The sequence below is a fragment of the Hyperolius riggenbachi genome, chromosome 2, assembly GCF_040937935.1.
Source record: "Hyperolius riggenbachi isolate aHypRig1 chromosome 2, aHypRig1.pri, whole genome shotgun sequence".
Lineage (NCBI taxonomy): Eukaryota > Metazoa > Chordata > Amphibia > Anura > Hyperoliidae > Hyperolius > Hyperolius riggenbachi.
This window is the reverse complement of record NC_090647.1, coordinates 99,096,995-99,119,323: the sequence shown is the minus strand read 5'-3', so window position 1 is coordinate 99,119,323 and position 22,329 is coordinate 99,096,995.

The following is a 22,329-nucleotide window of genomic DNA, read 5'->3' as shown; positions in this document are numbered from 1 at the left end:
TTCACCGGATTTCTTCCTCATTTCACTTATCCTTACAGTACACGCTGACTGGCAGCAGTACAGTGGCAGTACAGAAATGCTATACAGTACCACTATTCCCAGCAGCGACACAGAGCACAATGCTATACAGTGACGGGTGAGCGGTGTACCACTATTCCCAGCAGACACAGAACAGTGAACAGAATGCTATATAGTGTGGCTGAGCGAGCGGTGTACCACTATTCCCAGCAGACACAGAACAGTGAACAGAATGCTATATAGTGTGGCTGAACGAGCGGTGTACTACTGTTCCCAGCAGACACAGAACAGTACACAGAATGCTATATAGTGTGGCTGAGCGAGCGGTGTACCACTATTCCCAGCAGACACAGAACAGTGAACAGAATGCTATATAGTGTGGCTGAACGAGCGGTGTACTACTGTTCCCAGCAGACACAGAACAGTACACAGAATGCTATATAGTGTGGCTGAACGAGCGGTGTACTACTGTTCCCAGCAGACACAGAACAGTGAACAGAATGCTATATAGTGTGGCTGAGCGAGCGGTGTACCACTATTCCCAGCAGACACAGAACAGTGAACAGAATGCTATATAGTGTGGCTGAACGAGCGGTGTACTACTGTTCCCAGCAGACACAGAACAGTACACAGAATGCTATATAGTGTGGCTGAACGAGCGGTGTACTACTGTTCCCAGCAGACACAGAACAGTACACAGAATGCTATATAGTGTGGCTGAACGAGCGGTGTACCACTGTTCCCAGCAGACACAGAACAGTGAACAGAATGCTATATAGTGTGGCTGAGCGAGCGGTGTACCACTATTCCCAGCAGACACAGAACAGTGAACAGAATGCTATATAGTGTGGCTGAGCGAGCGGTGTACCACTATTCCCAGCAGACACAGAACAGTGAACAGAATGCTATATAGTGTGGATGAGCGAGCGGTGTACCACTATTCCCAGCAGACACAGAACAGTAAACAGAATGCTATATAGTGTGGCTGAGCGAGCGGTGTACCACTATTCCCAGCAGACACAGAACAGTGAACAGAATGCTATATAGTGTGGCTGAGCGAGCGGTGTACCACTATTCCCAGCAGACACAGAACAGTGAACAGAATGCTATATAGTGTGGCTGAGCGAGCGGTGTACCACTATTCCCAGCAGACACAGAACAGTGAACAGAATGCTATATAGTGTGGCTGAGCGAGCGGTGTACCACTATTCCCAGCAGACACAGAACAGTGAACAGAATGCTATATAGTGTGGCTGAGCGAGCGGTGTACCACTATTCCCAGCAGACACAGAACAGTGAACAGAATGCTATATAGTGTGGATGAGCGAGCGGTGTACCACTATTCCCAGCAGACACAGAACAGTAAACAGAATGCTATATAGTGTGGCTGAGCGAGCGGTGTACCACTATTCCCAGCAGACACAGAACAGTGAACAGAATGCTATATAGTGTGGCTGAGCGAGCGGTGTACCACTATTCCCAGCAGACACAGAACAGTGAACAGAATGCTATATAGTGTGGCTGAGCGAGCGGTGTACTACTGTTCCCAGCAGACACAGAACAGTACACAGAATGCTATATAGTGTGGCTGAACGAGCGGTGTACTACTGTTCCCAGCAGACACAGAACAGTACACAGAATGCTATATAGTGTGGCTGAACGAGCGGTGTACCACTATTCCAAGCAGACACAGAACAGTGAACAGAATGCTATATAGTGTGGCTGAGCGAGCGGTGTACCACTATTCCCAGCAGACACAGAGTGGCAGTAAACAGAATGCTATATAGTGTGGCTGAGCGAGGTACACAGAGTGGCAGTAAACAGAATGCTATATAGTGTGGCTGTGCAAGCGGTGTACTACTATTCCCAGCAGACACAGAGTGGCAGTAAACAGAATGCTATATAGTGTGGCTGAGCGAGGTACACAGAGTGGCAGTAAACAGAATGCTGAGCGAGCGGTGTACTACTATTCCCAGCAGCGACACACAATGACTGGGGGGGACCCTGGCTAGCGTGGCTGGAGCGCGAACTACCCTGCCTGCCTACCCAAAGCTAAACCCACAGACAAATGGCGGAGATATGACGTGGTTCGGGTATTTATTTACCCGAACCACGTGACAGTTCGGCCAATCAGAGCGCGTTCGGGTCCGAACCACGTGACCCGTTCGGCCAATCACAGCGCTAGCCGAACGTTCGGGGAACGTTCGGCCATGCGCTCTTAGTTCGGCCATATGGCCGAACGGTTTGGCCGAGCACCGTCAGGTGTTCGGCCGAACTCGAACATCACCCGAACAGGGTGATGTTCTGCAGAACCCGAACAGTGGCGAACACTGTTCGCCCAACACTAGTAGTGAAGCATATCTTGAAGAATTTGAATTTGTCTCCTCACTGTTTACTTTTTTCCCTTTAATGCTGGCAGTAGTAGCCAAGCAAGGCATGTTGTTTTTCTATTCAGCTAATAAAAGTAAAAGGTAGGTTGTTCAGAGTGCGCCAAAGCCCAACCATTACATGAATGAGGCTGGGGAGGGAAGCGGTGAATAGGAGCAAATGGCTGTAGAGGATGAACAATTAAGGACTCTTTTGAGCTCATTACCTTGTTTCCATGGGAAGCTTTCCCACAGAGTAGAATGAAAAGCTTTATTATTTTTAATATATGACAATTTGGAGATACACCGGTATCTCTGCTGTACAGATGTACACCTAATGAAAAAAACAGATTGTGCAATTTACTCCAATGCAGGTGAACACTGAAGGTTTATAAAAGGATACTGTGGATGTATTTGCTATGAAGCTGCTATGTAGTACATTAACCATTTAAAATGAAACATGGCACTGTTAAAGGGGAGTTCTGTTTTCATGTTATAGTATATTGTCTCTTTTCCCATTAGAGTATTATTATTTTTTAGTATTTATATAGCGCCTACATCTTCCGCAGTATATTGCCTTGTTGTCACTTACCTGTCCATCAGAGGGGCTCACAATCTAATCACTACCATAGTCATATGTCTATGTAAGCCAATTAACTTATCTGTATGTTTTCAGGATCAGAATAGATTTTAATTGCCAAGTACACGGTAATGTACAAGGAGTTACTTTGGGCACAGACAGACCCGGGCCGGATTTACCATAAGGCATTGTAGGCACGTGCCTACAGGCGCCTGATGATGGACAGGCGGCTCACTCCCCTCCCTGAGTGCCTCTCTTCCTCCTTCTCTATGCAGAGTCCTGATGAGAGTCTAAATGAGAGGTTACTCACACAGCTCTCTGCATTCAACTGACCAGATCTCCCATCAGTCATGGGGCACCTCTAGCTATCTAATACTTGGGGGCCCCTCTAGCTACTTAATATTAAGGGTATTTCTGGCTACCTAATACTAAGGGGCACCTTTAGCTACCTATGATGGGCAAGGGAAGTAATGGAGAAGTGACAGCTGGGTCAGCCAGCACACTTGCAGTGCGGTTCAGTGGGGGGTTATAGGTTTATGAAGGGGGAAGTCTAGGGTGCCAGGACATCTGAGCCTATAGGCTTCTCTGAGGTAAATCCGGGACTGCAGACAGAACAGTATACCGTAGTATACAGACAGCGTACTTGGGTACACACAACATGCAAGGGGGTTTATATACATATTACGGTTTGCAATTTAACATTACACAGAGAGTGGATTGTTCGCACATTTCACGCGGTGTTTGCTAGTTTGGTGGTGCGTGTGAGTGCGTGTGTGTGTGTGGGGGGGGGGGGGGGGGGGATCTGAGTTGAGGGTCAGAACAGCTTGGGGGAAGAAAGAGCTTTGTGCCTGGAGGTCCTGGTGGAGATGGTCCTGATGTGGCGTCCCGGTGGGTATAGTTAAGATAGAGGTTGCCGGGGTGGGAGGGACTATTTGCGATCCTGACTTCCCTGGATTGCAGCCTGGAGAAATACAGGAGGTCAATAGACGGAAGGGGGGACCCGATGATCTTTTCAGCAGATTTGATGACTCTCTGAAGCTTGAGTTTGTCCTTAGCAGATGCACCTGTGTACCATACAATGATGGAGGAACAGAGGATGGACTCAATGGTGGCATTGTAGAAGGCAGCGGGACATGCCAAACGTTTTCAGAGAGTGCAGAAAGAACAGCCGTTGTTGAAACTTTTTCTGTGTTTTGGAGGCATTTGCTTCCCACCTTAGACCGATGGAGATGGTGGTACCCAGGAGGCAGGCACTGGCAACTCTCGCAACCTCTGAGCCCTCAATCAGCACCAGGGGTAGTTTCGGGTAGTTGTTCCTTAAGTCTATGGTCAGTTTGATTGTTTTTGAGTTGAGAACAAGCTTGTTGGCCTTACACCAGTTGCAAATCCTCTTGATCTCCTGGCAGTAGGCTTGTTTACTATAGAGGTGGCCTTTGGGGGAAGGGGGGTAACTGGGGCAATTGCCCAGGCCCTCCCCTGCAGGGGCCTCGGATTCTGCAGCAAGCAGGGAGAGACTGGCCAGTAGCATCAGCACCAGCTTCCCATTAGCCAATGCTTTTGCTGCTGTGGCCACCCAAAAAGGAGACCCCCAGCCGTGCTGCAGGTGAGGAGGAGATCCAGCAGGAGTGGGACCACCAGCCATGCTGCAGATGTGTGCTTCCCGGCCACCGTGTGTACATTGCTGGGCAATGCGTCTGCAGGGCTGCTATTATTGACAGAGTGCCTTGTCCTCAGTGAGGACAGAGCAGAGAGGTGAGATCAGGGTGGAGGGACTCTGAGTGTGGAGGGAACACATGTGTGTAAGGAAAGGCAGAGCTACTGGACATACTAAACTGCCTTTCTTTGCATTGACAGAGCTTTTGTTCTGTGTCCTAGTTTACTACATTGATTACAGTAACAGCATCCACTCCTTCCACTGTCGCCATGCCACTAGTTATGTCGCTTAGAGATCAATTCTATTTTAATAAATAAGGAAAAACCCCAAAACCATATGGTGGTATCATACACTTTGTATTTGTATTTATATGCTGTTAAGAATGGACTCTCTATTGCAGCTTGCAGACAGCTAATAATGCCCAAAACTGACAGAAAGCAATTGTACATCTTTGTAACCTTAGCAACATTATTCTGAATTAGGTGGAGTACACTTGCTTTGAAAAATCCTCACTTTGCTGCAAAGTAATTAGCTGCACTATTTAAGGTTTGCTACCCATTTTCAGCACCTGGATTAATACACTGACTCAGTGGTGTGACTAGCAGGGAGCAGCACCTGTGAACGCTGGGGGAGGGGCCAGAGCTGTGGGGGCCCAACTACTAACCGCCCCTTCCTCCCATACCGGGGACTGTATTTCAGATCAGGTGTTCCAAATCCAAATCCAAATCCAAAAAAGCTTTATTGGCAGGACCAAATACATTTAGCATTGCCAAAGCAAAACAAAGCATTAACATGGGAGGGGGGATTGTGGGAATAAGGGAAGGATATAGGGGGTTGGGGTTTATAGTCCATTGGTGTGTGGAGGATGTAAGGGACAGCATGGGGGACTGGGATATACAGTCCATAGGGGGGTATTGGGGGAATACAGTCCATGTGGTATCATGTTCCTCTCAGTTGGTGGCAGGGCAGCTATTTGCACGGTTGTTTCCTGCTCCCCCAGTAGGATGTAGAGTTTCCTCTCTTCATCTGTGTTTTAGTGGCTACACTTGTAATGGGTGTGTGAAGATGATGATGGCCACACTTGTTTTATGACCCCTGTGAGATGGGCTCCCCAGGCTGTGAGGTCACCAAGGGGAGGCAAGGGAAGGATTGTGAATGTTAGGGGGGCCCCATGAAAGTTTTGCCACTGCACTGACTGGGAGCAAACTGACCCTCCAATCTGCCAGTTTCTTTTAGAAGTACTGTGATATGCTTATGTTATGTATGCACAAAAAAAGTAATCAGGCAGAGAAAAACTGTTTACTGTTAATCCTTGCTCTATATAGAGGGGTGTTTTTAAAGAGAAACCATGACCAAGAATTGAACTTCATCCCAATCAGTAGCTGATACCCCCTTTTACATGAGAAATCTTTTCCTTATCACAAACGGATCATCAGGGGGGGTTGTATGGCTGATATTGCGGTGAAACCCCTCCCACAGGAAACTGTGAGGACCGTGGTCCTGGCAGTTTCCTGTCTGTGAACCTTGTTGAATTGTAGGAAATAGTTGTTTACAACTGCCAAAAAGAAGCAAGCAGCATCTCCTTCCAGTGACATGACCTGCCAGCAGTAAAAATGTCACCATCAAAACCTGATCCTGGGAGCACCCACTTGTAGGCTCAAATTTTCAGAAGTGTGCCTTGATCCTCTCCCCTGTACCATGGGGTCACAATCCAAATCTCCAGCGAAGGATCGGCACCACAACCAGTATTGATAGCTGAATTACTTTATTTAAATCATTAAAAGACCAGCAACGACAGTCCACTGTTTCGGCATATATTGCCTTTCTCAAGGCAATATATGACATTATGACATTATGGCAACTTGAGAAAAGCAATATATACCGAAACAGCGGACTGTCGTTGCTGGTCTTTCAATGATTTAAATAAAGTAATTGAGCTATCAATACTGGTTGTGGTGCCGATCCTTCGCTGGAGATTTAAAAATGTCACCATGTGATAAATGTCAGAATGTAAATCTGGGAGAGGAAAGCTTTTGCAATGTGCAAACACTGACTAAATCATTTATACATAATTATTGTAAAAATGAAGCACTTTTTTATTACATTATTTTCACTGGAGTTCCTCTTTAAGATTAATATAGTGAAAATATTCTGCTTGTGCAGCATAACATACAAACATGGAGTGGTAACACAATGCCAGAAATATACAGAAATATACATAAAGGGTAGACAGATACACAGAACAGCAACATCATAAAGCTATAGGGTTAGGGTCCTGACCTCACAAATCCAGAAAAAAAAAAAAGAGAGCAGAACACTATGGGCTTGATTCACTAAAGCGTGCTAAGTTTTAGCACGCCATTGAAAAGCCCCTTAGCACATGCAAAGTGCCTTTGCATGCGCTAATATGCGCACAAGTTTGCGCGCGCAAAGCTTAGTGCTGTGCAGTGCGCGCAAGATGTCGCACCGTCCGCGTGCAAAATAGCCTGATAAGGATACTTTGCACACGGACTATTTGGTGCACACGATCAGTAACAGCTTTGCCCGTGTAAACTACTTAGCACCCTAGTTTGCACGTGCAAAGCTTTTAGGCGTGCTAACTGTGTTAGCTTGCTTTAGTGAATCAAGCCCTATGTATGTCAAAAAGTTAAACAGTAGCTGAGACGGCAGTGAGTGCTTTGTCAGCATGTGTGGGGGGAAGCAAAAGTGGATCAGTTTCTGAATATTTAGGTCAGATTATAAGCTTGTTCAAAAAGGTGACCTTTAACCAGCTGAGCGGTCTGGACGAGCTCAGCTCGTCCAACACCGCCAGCGGCTGCCGCTCAGGCCCTGCTGGGCCGATTTTAATGAAATAAAAAGCAGCACACGCAGCCGGCACTTTGCCAGCCGCGTGTGCTGCCTGATCGCCGCCGCTCTGCGGCGATTCGCCGCGAGCAGCGGCGAAAGAGGGCCCCCCTAGCCGCCTGAGCCCAGCGTAGCCGGAACAAAAAGTTCCGGCCAGCGCTAAGGGCTGGATCGGAGGCGGCTGACGTCAGGACGTCGGCTGACGTCGATGACGTCACTCCGCTCGTCGCTATGGCGACGATATAAGCAAAACAAGGAAGGCCGCTCATTGCGGCCTTCCTTGTTTATTCTGGGCGCCGGAGGCGATCGGAAGATCGCCTCCGGAGCGCCCTCTAGTGGGCTTTCATGCAGCCAACTTTCAGTTGGCTGCATGAAATAGTTTTTTTTTTATTTAAAAAAAACCCTCCCGCAGCCACCCTGGCGATTTAATCAGAACGCCAGGGTGGTTAAGGGAATGCTTGAAGGTTTTAAAGGTAGCTAGATATGATGTGGAAGAGAATTCTAATGAAGAAGATAGGATTGTGAGAAGTCTTAAATGGTAGGTGAAGAAATTATTGAAGTGGAGGAGGAATGGCATAAATGAAAAGTATTTGTGTATTATGCCAAATTGATGTGTTTTGTGAACTGATGTTTTTTTGTGAATTTATGTTTTTCTCTGCATGTGCAATGGTGTTCTGTCCCTTTGATGTGTTCTGTGTGTCCTATCCAGTACTTGAAGCTATGTATGTGCCAAGCCCAATTCTGGGCATGACCCAGTCGTGCTTGGTGAAATAAAGATTCTGATTCTGATCCTGAAAAAAATAACAAAAAACACAGGTAGATGCATAGGGCTATCTGAGAAAAAGTATATACAGTTTTCATGCTTGATTAAAAGCTGTTAGAATTGGTGTGCACAGACAGCATGTCACTTTACGGGAACTTATGCCAGCAGAGTAGCATGTTTCGCCCATGCTCTATGGGTTGCGCTAATTGCGCAACACAAACCACTTTGCTGGCGTCGTAACTAATAAAATTGCAGTGTGCTGTCTGCACACACCAATTTTGACGGCTTTTAGTGAAACAACTCTCTTGACCTGAACAAGCACTGAGTGGAGGTTTTCAAGCTAACAACTAATGACTCTAGTCTATGTGACATAAACTAAATTTATAACATTTACTACAAAATTGCATGTGCGCTCTTAACTAGCCTCATTCATGTGATCGCTGGTAGCGGTACTGGCTATAACTACAATATTTCTGCTAATAAAGAAACCCTTAAAGAAACTCTGAAGTCTCATTTTTTAACTGCTTTTCTCATATAATACTCTTCAGCATGAATGCCCCACTTGAATCGGCAGTTGGGTGATTTATTAGGGAGAAAACGACCTGCAAAGTTCCAAGACTTTGCAAGTTGCAGATTGTGCTGCCCTGGAGAGGCAGAGCTTTCAGCTGTAGCTCTGCCTCTCTGCAATCAATCTCCCTGGATCTCCGTCTTCTCTCCACCCCTCCCAGTGAAAGAAGACTAAGAGGGGCGGGGAGAGGCAGCGATCCGCAGAGATTGCGGAGGTGGCAGAGTTACAGCTCAAAGCTCTGCCTCTTCAGGGAAGAAAAGCGCTGCGAGCCTGGGAACTTTGCAGGGCTATTTCACACTAATAAATCACCCATCTGCTGCGGGGATGTGGCGATTCAAGTGGGGCATTCATGCTGAAGAGGATTATATGAGAAAAGTAGGTAAAAAAAGAGACTTCAGAGTCTCTTTAAAGGACAACTGTAGTGAGAAGAATATGGAGGCCTCCATATTTATTTTCTTTTAAACAGTACCAGTTGTCTGGCATCCTGGTGATCTGTTTGGCTGCAGTATTGTCTAAATAACACCAGAAACAAACATGCAGCTAATCCAGTCAGATCTGACAATAATGTCAGAAACACCTGATCTGCTGCATGCTTGTTTAGTTGATAAAAGTATTAGAGGCAGAGGATCAGCAGGACTGCCAGGCTACTGGTATTGTTTAAAAAGGAAATAAATATGGCAGCTTCCATATCCCTGTCTCTTCAGTTGTCCTTTAATGTTGCAAACACTCCCACCAGAATTTTGCATTGTCCAAGTATGATAGGGCCACTCACAATACAGTAACATGTATTATTCTCTTGTGTTTTTCTTTATTGATTGGTTGTATAGAAAACGGACTGTTTTTGGTATTTTGCAACTGAGAAATGTGACTGCATTTCCCATTTTTTGTCAATATTATTCAGTCAACTGTGGTGAAAAATTATGATTTTCTTTTTACTTTTGCATGTTTCATTTTAGTATGTTTAAGATGCATAATCTCAGAACTTACAGGCAGGGGTCACACTAGTCTTCCAGTTTTACACTTTTCAGAAAACTGAAAGACAAGTGTGACTCCTGCCTTACAGCAGCTAATGTAATTTATAGAGAAAACAGACAAAATGGCGTACGTTAAAAAGGGGCGCTGGGAAAAAAGGGCGCCGGGTTTTAAACGATAAACATGGATAACGTTTAAAAATATAATGTACTATATTTCGTTTAAAAATAATGTTTTATAAAGTTATAAATCATTAAATAATGTGCATGAAATTGGCAATTGTGAAAACGTTAATCTTCCGTTTAAAAAGTGAAACGTATAATAACGTTTAAAAAAAAATAGTAAGTAACCCTCCCTGTACCTACCCCTAACCCCTAGACCCCCGTGTTGGTGCCTAAACCTAAGACCCCCCTGGTGGTGCCTAAACCTAAGACTCCCCTGATGGTGCCTAAACCTAAGACTCCCCTGGTGGTGCCTAAACCTAAGACCCCCCTGTTGATGCCTAAACCTAAGACCCCCCTGGTGGTGCCTAAACCTAAGACCCCCCCTGTGATAAGCATTAATAACGTGTGAAAAAAATATTGTGCTGTTTTTCGTTTAAAAATAATGTTTTAAAAAATATTGTACTGTTTTTCGTTTAAAAATAATGTTTAAAACATTATAAATCATAAAATAATGTGTAATCATGAGAAGCAGTTATAAAACAGTAAAAGTCTCCGGGCGCCGCTTATAAAACGTTATTTTTCTCCGGCGCCCTTTTTTCCTGTCGGGCGCCCATTAAACGATATTTATTATGGGAGTGAATGGCGGCGCCCGATTTGTCCACTTGCCTCAGGCGCCCGAATTTACTGTTACCGACAAAATGTGCAAGATGACAGTTTTTATTCTGGGCGCAAAATCTGCAAAGTGTGACCTAGCCCAGTGCTGCCCAACTGGCGGCCCGCGGGCCGCATCCGGCCCGCCAGGCCTTCTGCTGCGGCCCCCCTGCTGTGACAGTGTTAGCCAAAGCTGAGGGGACTTTTTTTTTATTTTCCCCCATGCCTCGCCTGCTGTAATGTAAATTTACAGCCCCCCTCCCCTCGTTCCCCCGATGCTGCGGCTGCTGCTGCTGCCGCTGCCTCACCTCACCTCAAATCGGCGGCAGGCAGGAGATAGGAACCAGCCACACCGGCGCATGGCAGCCGCACGGGGGACTTTAAATGCTGGACGTGAACGATGATGTCACTTCCTGCATTTAAATTCACCGCACGGCTGCCATGCGCTGGTCTGGCTGGTTGCTATCTCCTGCCCGGTCCGATCTGAGAGGTGAGGCGGAGGTAGCACGGGCGAATTTGTGGCCAATCTGACTGCATTTTGTGGGTGGATTTTGGGCCAATCTGACTGCATTTTGTGGGCAAATGTGTGGCCAATCTGACTGCATTTTGTGGGCAAATGTGTGGCCAATCTGACTGCATTTTGTGGGCAAATGTGCGGCCAATCTGACTGCATTTTGTGGACAAATGTGTGGCCAATCTGACTGCATTTTGTGGGCAAATCTGCGGCCAATCTGACTGCATTTTGTGGGCAAATGTGCGGCCAATCTGACTGCATTTTGTGGGCAAATCTGCGGCCAATCTGACTGCATTTTGTGGGCAAATGTGTGGCCAATCTGACTGCATTTTGTGGGCAAATCTGTGGGCAATCTTACTGCATTTTGTGGGCAAATCTGTGGGCAATCTGACTGCATTTTGTGGGCAAATCTGTGGCCAATCTGACTGCATTTTGTGGGCAAATCTGCGGCCAATCTGATTGCATTTTGTGGGCAAATCTGTGACCAATCTGACTGTATTTTGTGGGCAAATCTGTGGCCAATCTGACTGCATTTTGTGGGCAAATCTGTGGCCAATCTGATTGCATTTTGTGGGCAAATCTGCGGCCAATCTGATTGCATTTTGTGGGCAAATCTGCGGCCAATCTGATTGCATTTTGTGGGGGGAATTTGATATCACTGTAATTGCATGTTGTGGAGAAATTTTCTGCTAGATTTGGGTCCAGAGGTCTGCCGGCCCTCCACCATGTGGTTTAGAAAAAGAACGGCCCTCCGTGCCCGTGAAGTTAGACAGCACTGACCTAGCCCATTGATTAACAGGAGTTCTCAGTTGAAATCAGTTTTTTCTGTGAAGAAAACGTGCACGAAAGCACAAAGTGACCCCTGCCACAACGTTTCTGTCAAGAGTAAATGACAGTTAAAATGTTTCAAGCTGGAAGACCCCTTCAACATTTGAAGTTATGCCAGTGATGCCACAGGACTACCCAGCACAAAAAGAGTACACAAGATATTAATATTATATATTCCTTTTGTGTTAGGTTTATGTGTAAAATATTGTACAAGATTTTTTTCTCTCTCCCTCCAATTATTTAAATAATCTAATAAGCTTCTTAATTATTTTTTTCCTAGTATGGGGTCAGTAATGATACTGTTGACTAGGGGTAGAAGAGTGGGGTGTCTTGACAACCTAAGGAAAAAAGACACAGAGACAACAGGAACCCAAATAGCGCAGAACATTAGTAGCTAATGGATAGTGTATAAAATCAAAAAGAAGCTACTCGCAAAGGTGGGTTGCAACAGGGGCAACCAACCGCTTGATGCAGGTGGAGACAATGAATCTGACTCCACTTGGAGTGTTCCAATGGGACTGAATATGGTCGCTCTCTTAGGTCAAAAACAACTGGATGTCACAATGGCGTCCACCACCATGTGACTCCAGAGGAAATCCCTCCAACCTCAATGGGATGGGGGTGTAATGCACACAATAAAGGTAAAGAGGCGCCCAGGTAAAGATAAAATTATAATGTAAACAAGGAATGGAGAATGAGTAAGTTTGAATTTATTTGAGTTCAAGCATACTAGCCAATAGCCAATAGTATTGAGTGCCTCTAAATTCTATTGGTTATTGGTGCTGCAGCACTTGTATTGGCCTGAGGAAGCGGGCTTAGACCCCTGAAATGCATTGACTGTGCATATTAAATCTCATTGTCTTATCTGACTGTCGTTATTGAGGTGAGCCACCTCATTTTTCTATGCTTTATTTAATTTTAGCCTAATGTTATCTTTACCTGGACACCTCTTTACCCTTACTGTATATTGACTAGGGGCCTTAGGATTGTAGCCAGATGTTCAACAATCTTGATTGCCACGGAGTTTATTCTGCTGACAGTTAGAGATGGACCTACAGTATAAAGGTCCGGTATAGCTATATTGGCCTGGTGTAGATTCCCCAGAATAAAGGATCGGTCAATGACTTTGGTCTATTCCAGCTGAAGTAAGTAGTCAATTACCTTTTTCTTGTAACTGCTCATAGTGTCCTATCTTAATGATTCAGGGGTGTTGGAGTCACTGAGCAGCATGATTACCTTGGTGTGCTATTCAGACATGCTGAGCATGACAATGCATCTTGCCTTGCTTTCTGGAAGCATGGTGATGTTTGGATTCCTGCTGAGTGATATTAGTACTTTCCTGTCTTGCATGATCAAGCCTGATGGCTTTGCGTGAGGCTTAGCTAGGACCGCTGGGACATTCAGGCAGAGCTGTTCAGCCATGTCTCTTATCCATGGCTGTTATAGATGGCTGATTCTGTAGCTGTGATTATATTTACCGCATATCAGGGTTTGACAGGCTGCAGCATTCACACATTATAACAATACACACTTCAGCCATGTAAGGAACAGTTAGCATCTGCATAGCAAATCGTATGGTTCCAAGCTGATGACATTAGGTATATTGAGTGTAGATATAATGTGTGTTTATTCCATCTGAAGCTGCCCATATACTATACGCCGTGGATTACATGTGACCATTGTGGTCCGATAACACAAATGATCAATTCTCCCTAAAATGCATTACTTTACAAGTGATTGATTCACCCTATTTCAGCATTTGATGTTGATTCGATTTCAGGGGGGGAGAAACCAGACCTCAGCTTCAAAAGCCTACTAACTGGAATATTACAGGAAATCAAGTCAGGAACATGAAGAGATGGGGCAGGGCATGATAGGGTTAGTATATATAGAAAACAGAGAGGAAAGCAGAAATTTGGCCTCCAGTGGCTAATGGACTATTTGGGTGGCCCATAGGTGGTAATGCAAAATATTGGTTATTGGGCCGGGCCTGTCCCAACAAAAAATTTTATTTTGAGAATGATCGTTTTGAAATTCGTTTTAAGAATTATCAATTAGTAAATTATCATTTGGAAATTTATTGTCTTTTCTTTACCTTATTTCCAGTGGAGGGAGGGGATTTTAAAGGGAACCTGAAGCGAGGAAAATTATTTGAAATAAACACATGATGTTGCTGCAAATGAATATTACATACTAACCTCACCACCAGTTCCTCTCAGAAGCTCACCATTGTCTTCTTACAGTGATCCCTTCCAGTTCTGACAATATTTTGTCAGAACTGAAATATACCAGTTGCTGTCAGTTATATATCAGCAGCTGTCAGTTATAACTGTCAGTTATGACTGTGCAAGGTAATGTCCATGTTTCCCTATGGCTCAAGTGGGTGATATTACAGTTTAACAGTATGGTGACTAGGAAACTGTAAGGCCTCGTTCAGATTACAAACGCGGACGGGCACGCACGCGTAACGCAACGCGTACGAACGCACGCCATCCGCGTTTGTATGCGTTGCATGGCTGATCCCATCACTGAAAAGTGAATGGGACAGCCACGCGTTTTGGCAAAAAATGCGTGCAGCATGCGTTCCCGGACCGCACAGGTCCGGAACGCATGCAGTGTGAACATCAGACATTGCACTCTATGCACTGTCTGATGTTGTGCATGTCGGCCACCTGCACACGTTTCCAAAACGCGACTGGAAATGCGTGCAGTGTGAACGGGGCCTAATGCTAGGTACACACCATACAATTTTCTGTTAGATTCTTCAGTTAGATTTACCTACAACATGGAAAAAAGCTATCTGGCAGGTAAATCTAAGAGAAAATCTAACAGAAAATTGTATGGTGTGTACCTAGCATTAGGGGGCAATAGTCATTTTTAAAATGGAGGATGAAGAATTCCATTGATCACAGTGAACAAACAGGACACAGGAGAGGAGAAAGAGATTGAAGAGTAGACTACACAGGAGGTAAGTGTGACCTGTATATGGTTATTTTAACCTTTTATTTTCAGTTCAGGTTCTTTTTAAGGTTAGGTGTCAGAAAGAGGAGTTTTAGGGTTCGGCACCGCTAAGTGGGTCTTAAAGAGAACCCGAGGTGTGTTTAAAGAATGTTATCTGCATACAGAGGCTGGATCTGCCTATACAGCCCAGCCTCTGTTGCTATCCCAAACCACACTAAGGTCCCCCTGCACTCTGCAATCCCTCATAAATCACAGCCATGCTGTGAGGCTGTGTTTACATCTGTAGTGTCAGTCTCAGCTGCTCCCCCGCCTCCTGCATAGCTCCGGTCCCTGCCCCAGTCCCTTCCCTCCAATCAGCAGGGAGGGAAGGGATGCAGGTGGGGACTGGAGTTCTGCAGGAGGCGGGGAGAGCAGCAGACTGACACTATAGAGATAAACACAGCCAGCTCTGACAAGCTGTTTGTCAGCAGCGTGGCTGTGATTTATGAGGGATTGCAGAGTGCAGGGGGACCTTAGGGAGGTTTGGGATAGCAACAGAGGCTGGGCTGTATAGGCAGATCCAGCCTCTGTATGCAGATAATATTCTTCAAACCCACCTCGGGTTCTCTTTAAGGTTAGCCACCACAAGGGCAGTCTTTAGGGTTAGGAATCAGTAAAAGGAGGTTTAGTTGTAGTAAAGTACCGATAATATTTACCAATGTTTTACTATCCTCATTAGGACTGTAAATATGACTTCGTTTTCATTTTATAAACAATATTTTGCAATTTTGGCTTCTCCCCACTCCCTTTTTAATACCATTATTTTAACTTATTTATTATTCTAACTGAAATAAAGATGAAGAAATGATATGAGAACCTTGTTATAGATTACATTTAACAATTTCGCCTACACCCCGCAACCTTTTTTAATGTATTGCAGTACAAGTTGCCTGACAGCCCTGCTGGTCTATAAGTTTGCAGTAGTGTCTGAATAACACCAGTAACAAGCATGCAGCTAATCTTGCCAGATCTGACAATAATGTCACAAACACCTGATCTGCTGCATGCATTTTCAGGTTTTATGGCTAAAAGTATTAGAGGCAGAGGATCAGCAGGGTAGCCAGGCAACTGGTATTGCTTAAAATGTAATACATATGGCAGCCTCCACATCCCTCTCACTACAGTTGTCCTTTAATTGTCTGAGTTCCAAATTGCATGCAAATTGCTTGCAAGTCAGAATTATCTGCATCTCCTATAGCAAAACCAAGTGTTTGCAATATTATGCAGCGTTTAGTGTTCTGTCTACCACTCTGTAATATAGTAGACATGCGATACATGTGTTGGCTGAGTTAAAGAATTGGGTGTTGACTAGAGATGGCCCGAACCTCCGATTTTCGGTTTGTGAACCTCCGCAAACGTTCGCGAACATGCGAACTTCGGCGAACCGCAATAGATTTCAATGGGGAGGAGAACTTTGAAAACTAGAAACATTTATACTGGCCACAAAAGTGATGGAAAAGTTGTTTCAAGGGGTCAAGGGGTCTAACATCTGAGTTTTTGCATGGATGAGTGGGATACACGCCAAAAGTCCTGAGGAAAAATCCAGATTGGACGCAAAGCAGCGTTTTAAGGGCAGAAATCACATTGAATGCTAAATTGGAGGCCTAAAGTTCTTTAACCCTCCTGGCGGCTTATTAAAAATCCGCCAGGGGGCAGCAAAGTCTTTTTTTAATTTTTTTTTTTCATGTAGCGAGACAAAGTCCCGCTACATGATAGCCGCTGCTTAGTGGCATCCCCCCAGCCCTTCAAAGAACGGGATCTCCTGGAGGGCTTCCCCTGTCGCCATGGCGACGGGCGGCATGACGTCACCGACGTCATCGACGTCGTGACGTCATTGGGAGTTCCGATCTACCCCTCAGCGCTGCCTGGCACTGGTTGGCCAGGCAGCGCACGGGGTCTGGGGGGGCGCCGCGTAATCGGCACAGAGCGGCGGCGATCAGAGGGCACACGCAGCTAGCAAAGTGCTAGCTGCGTGCTGCAAAAAAAAAAATTATCAAAATCGGCCCAGCAGGGCCTGAGAAATCCCCCTGCGTGGCATAGCCCGTGCTCAGCACGGGATTACCGCCAGGGAGGTTAAAACATCTTGCATGTGTATACATCAATCAGGGAGTAAAATTAGAGTTCTGCTTCACACTGACTAACCAAACTCACTGTGTAACGCACCGCAAACAGCTGTTTGTGTAGTGACGGCCGTGCTGGACTGGTGCACACCATGGCCAGAGTGCAGGCAATGGCGGTTATCAAGCCCAAATGGCTGAGGTAGCTGAATGCCAGAACAACGGTGACTGAGTGTCCAGCTGATCGAATTTGGTATGTCCACAATGAAGCAAAGAGCTTATTATCTATCTTCTTGGGTCAGGTATGCCCCCCAATCCCAACACACTCATATAGCCAGCGGTCATTGCTTCATTGTGATACGTAAGCCCCTTCACTGCGGCAAGGTAACGATCACGAAGGGGAATTGACACATGTACATGCCTTCTGTTTTGTTGTTGCAGCTGCAGTGCAGCCAGAAAAATTAGGCAGGCATGTACACGCACTAGAAAAAGTATTATAGCGGCCGCTGCTAGCAGCGGCCTTAAAAATTCAGGAATCCGCCTGGAGTCCTGGACCCTGCTGGTGGTGGCAGAAAAGGCAGTCAAGCGGCCTGCGGGCAGAGATGCTGTGTGGCGAGCGACTTAGTCATGGGGCAGGCAGTTACACGGCGTGCAGGCAGAGATGCTGTGTGCGGGGACTGACTTAGTCTTCGGGCAGACAGTAGCCCTCCGGGATCCATGCCTCATTCACTTTGATAAAGGTGAGGTACTTAACACTTTTTTGACTTAGGCGACTTCTCTTCTCAGTGACAATGCCTCCAGCTGCGCTGAAAGTCCTTTCTGACAGGACGCTTGAGGCAGGGCAAGACAGAAGTTGGATGGCAAATTGTGAAAGCTCTGGCAACAGGTCAAGCCTGCGCACCCAGTAGTCTAAGGGTTCATCGCTGCTCACAGTGACTACATCCACACTTAAGGCCAGGTAGTCGGCTACCTGCCGGTCGAGGCGTTGGTGGAGGGTGGATCCGGAAGGGCTAAGGCGAGGCGTTGGACTAAAAAATGTCCGCATGTCCGACATCACCATGAGATCGCTGGAGCATCCTATCCTTGCCTGCGTGGACATGGGAGAAGGATTACTGGCAGTGGTACCTTTATTGCGTTGTCACTGTGCTGTGACATCACCCTTAAACGCATTGTAAAGCATAGTTGCCAGCTTGTTCTGCATGTGCTGCATCCTTTCTGCCTTCTGGTGATTTGGAAACATCTCTGCCACTTTGTGCCTATACCGAGGGTCTAGTAGCGTGGCCACCCAGTACAGCTCATTCCCCATGAGTTTTTTTATACGAGGGTCCCTCAACAGGCTGGACAGCATGAAAGAAGCATGAAAATCTGCACAAAGTTGGATGCAGACGTACTATCCATCTCCTCTTGCGCTTCCTCAGTGATGTCAGCTAAGTTCTCCTCCTCCCAGCCACGAACAATACCAATGGGAAAGTTGAGCAGCACAAGCCCCCTGCGACACCTGCTGCGGTTGTTCTTCCGCCTCCTCCTCCTCCAAAACAACACCTTCCTCATCATCTGACTCCTCTTCCCCACACGACTCTTCCTCCTCCTTCTCGCCCCTCTGTGCTGCCGCAGGTGTTGAGGAAACATCTGGTTCTGCTGAGAATTGATCCCACAACTCTTCCTCCTGTTCCTGTTCATGCTCCTCCACAGCTTGATCCACCACTCTAAGCATGGTACCCTCCAGGAAGAAAGCATATGGGATCAAGTCGCTGATGGCGCCTTCACTGCGACTCACCAGGTTGGTCACCTCCTCAAACGGCCACATGAGCCTACAGGCAGTTCTCATCAGTGTCCAGTACTTCAGCCAGAACATCCCCATCTCCTCAGACTGTGTCCTTTGACTGTAGTTGTAGAGAGAGATACTGAATGACGGCTTTCTCCTGTTGTAGCAGGCTGTCAAACATCAGGAGGGTAGAATTCCAGTGAGTCGGGCTATCGCAAATCAAGTGTCTCACTGGCAAATTGTTTCTCCGCTGAATATCGGCAAAGCGTGCCATGGCTGTGTAAGACCACCTGAAATGCCCACACACCTTCCTGGACTGCTTTAGGACGTCCTGTAAGCCTGGGTACTTAGACACAAATCTCTGAATTATGAGATTCAGCACATGTGCCATGCAGGGTACATGTGTCAACTTTCCTAAATTCAAAGCCGAAATGAGATTGCTGCTGTTGTCACACACCACGTTGCCGATCTCCAGTTGGTGCGGGGTCAGCCACTGATCCACCTTGTTAAGTGCAGCCAGGAGAGCTGCTCCAGTGTGACTCTCGGCTTTGAGGCAAGACATGTCTAAGATGGTGTGACACTGTCGTACCTGGCATGCAGCATAGGCCCTGGGGAGCTGGGTCTGTGTAGCTGGAGAGGAGATCGCAGCACCAGTAGAGTTGAACTGCCACTTGGCCAAAGAGGAGAAGTAGGAGGACAGCGAAGAGGATGTAGCAGGAGGAGAGGAGGTGGCAGCAGGCCTGCCTGTAAGCCGTGGAGGTGTCACTAGGTCCGCTGCACAGCCACGTACTCCCTGCTTGCCAGCGGTCACCACGTTGACCCAATGGGCTGTGTAAGTAATGTACCTGTCCTGACCGTGCTTGGCAGACCAGGTACCCATGGTCAGATGGACCCTTGACCCAACGCTGTGTGCCAGAGATGACACCACTTGCCTCTCAACTTCATGGTACAGTTTGGGTATCGGCCTTTTGGAGAAAAAATTGCGGTCTGGTATCTTCCACTGCGGTGTCCCAATGGCCACACATTTTCGGAAGGCCTCAGAGTCCACGAGCTGGTATGGTAACAGCTGGCAAGCTAACAGTTCCACCAAGCCAGCTGTCAGACGCCGGGCAAGGGGGTGATTGACAGACATTGGCTTCTTCCACTTAAAGATTGCCCTCACAGACACCTGGCTGCTGCTGTGGGCAGAGGAGTAGGAACCGCTCAAGGTGAGAGGCGGAGTGGAGGAGGGTGGCTGTGATTGTGAAGGTGCAAGGGAGAAAGCGGCTGAAGATGATGCACCTGAAGGAGGAAGAGGAGAAGGAGGGTGGCTTTGCTTTTGTGTGCTGCTTTTGCTCAGGTGGTCTTCCCATTGCAGTTTGTGCCTTTTCTGCATGTGCCTTCATAAGGCAGTTGTCCCTACGTGGGTGTTGGCCTTTCCACGGGTCAATTGGTGGCAGAGAGTACAGATGGCATTGCTCTGATCTTTGGCATACACACTAAAAAATGTCCACACCGCTGAGCCACCCTGGGGTGTGGGCACTATGGTGGCATCAGCAGCTGATGTTGAAGGGCATGTTGGCTGGTTGTCCATAGGTGGCGATACATGGCGCCGGACACTGCCACCAGCTGTGTCTGATGACGAGCTCCTCCTGCTTCTTTCAGCAACTCGTCTCCTCCTACTCCTCTCTGACTCCCCCTCTGAACTGTCCCCTTGGTCATCGTATCTCTTAGGATCCCACGTGACATCCATGGCAGTATCATCATCCTATTCATCCTCCAAAGCTTTGCTTGTATCAGACACCTCCAAAACTGCACCAACAGCAGGTACTTCATCCTGCTCCTCCTCACACCTTACGTCCATAGTGTCGCCTAACTCAGACATATGAGGTGGTGTAACTTGCCTAACCTTCATCTTGTTGTAATAATGGCTGTGAATCGGTGATTTCCCCACCAAATAATTCCTGCGAAGTGTCAAATGTAGCGGATGTGGTACTTGGAGTAGCGCTGGTGGATGCAGAAGATGAGGTATTCTGTGTTAAATAGTCAACCACGTCCTGACAATCTTGGGAGTTGATGGGACATGCCTTCTTCTGAGCACTGTACTTTGGTCTAGGGCCACACAAAATCAAGTCAGTACAACCTCGAACAGCCCTGTCGGGCGGCCTGCCTCTGGGTCTGCCTCTGCCTGTTGTTTTGTCCATATCGGGGGAGATGAAGTGAAAGGTATGCACTGACTTGACTAATACAATGTGCAGTCACACAGGTGCAGTGAAAGGTAGCAGTGACTGGTATTACAATACAATGTGCAGCTGTCACACAGGTGCAGTTAACAGGTATGCACGGACTGGTATACTAAACAGCGTGCGGTCACACAGGTGCAGTGAAAGGTAGCAGTGACTGGAATTCAATACAATGTGCAGCTGTCGCACAGGTGCAGTTAACAGGTATGCCCAGACTGGTATACTAAACAGCGTGAGGTCACACAGGTGCAGTGAACAGGCACTGCAGTGATTGGAATTACAAATGTGCAGCTGTCACACACAGGTAACGTGAACAGGTGCAATGACTGGTGGTATATTACGCTGCTTGCCCTCACGTAGGTGCACTGAACAGGTTACAGTTATGCACTGCAGTGATCGGAATTACAAATGTACAGCTGTCACACACAGGTACCGTGAACAGGTGCAATGACTGGTGGTATATTACACTGCTTGCGCTCACGTAGGTCACTGAACCGGTTACAGGTATGCACTGCAATGATTGGAATTACAAATGTGCAGCTGTCACACACAGGTACCCTGAACAGGTGCAATGACTGGTGGTATATTACACTGCTTGCGCTCACGTAGGTGCACTGAACAGGTTACAGGTATGCACTGATTGGAATTACAAAGCAGCTGTCACACACACACAGGTACCGTGAACAGGTGCAATGACTGGTGGTATTAACAATGCATGCGCTCACATAGGTAGGTAGGTAGGTGCACTGAACAGTGAACAGGTGCAGTGATTGGGATTACAAATGTGCAGCTGCCTGTCACACACACAGGTAGTCACTGAATGTGCTGGGCCTGGCAGTGGCACAGTAGGAATTACTACCAAGGGGCTAAAGGCCAGCTGCGACTGACTGGGCTGTATATAATGCAAGTGGGCCACACAAAACAAAAAAAATAGACCACAAGAACAAGATTAGCTCTCAAAAGAGCTGTTGAAGCTGTTGAGGGGTGCTTTTTTAGCAATAAGAATCAGCAAGGAGCAAGCTAACAAGCCTACAAGAGCCTAACTAAGCTTTCGCTATAGGTCTCTCTGCAGCAGCTCTCCCCTTCTCTAATTACTGCAGGCACACGATTGAGTGAAATGGCTGACGCTGCCTGCCTTTTATAAGGGGGTGGGGCTCCAGGAGGGAGTGTAGCCTGATTGGCTACAATGTTCCTGCTGACGGTGATGTAGAGGGTCAAAGTTGACCCTAATGATGCACTATGGGGGCGAATCGAACTTCCCAAAAAGTTTGCGGTTCTCCATGATCGCGAACCCCGGAAGTTCACCGGTTCCCATTTGCCGGCGAACCGTTCGGGCCATCTCTAGTGTTGACTGAGTTAACGT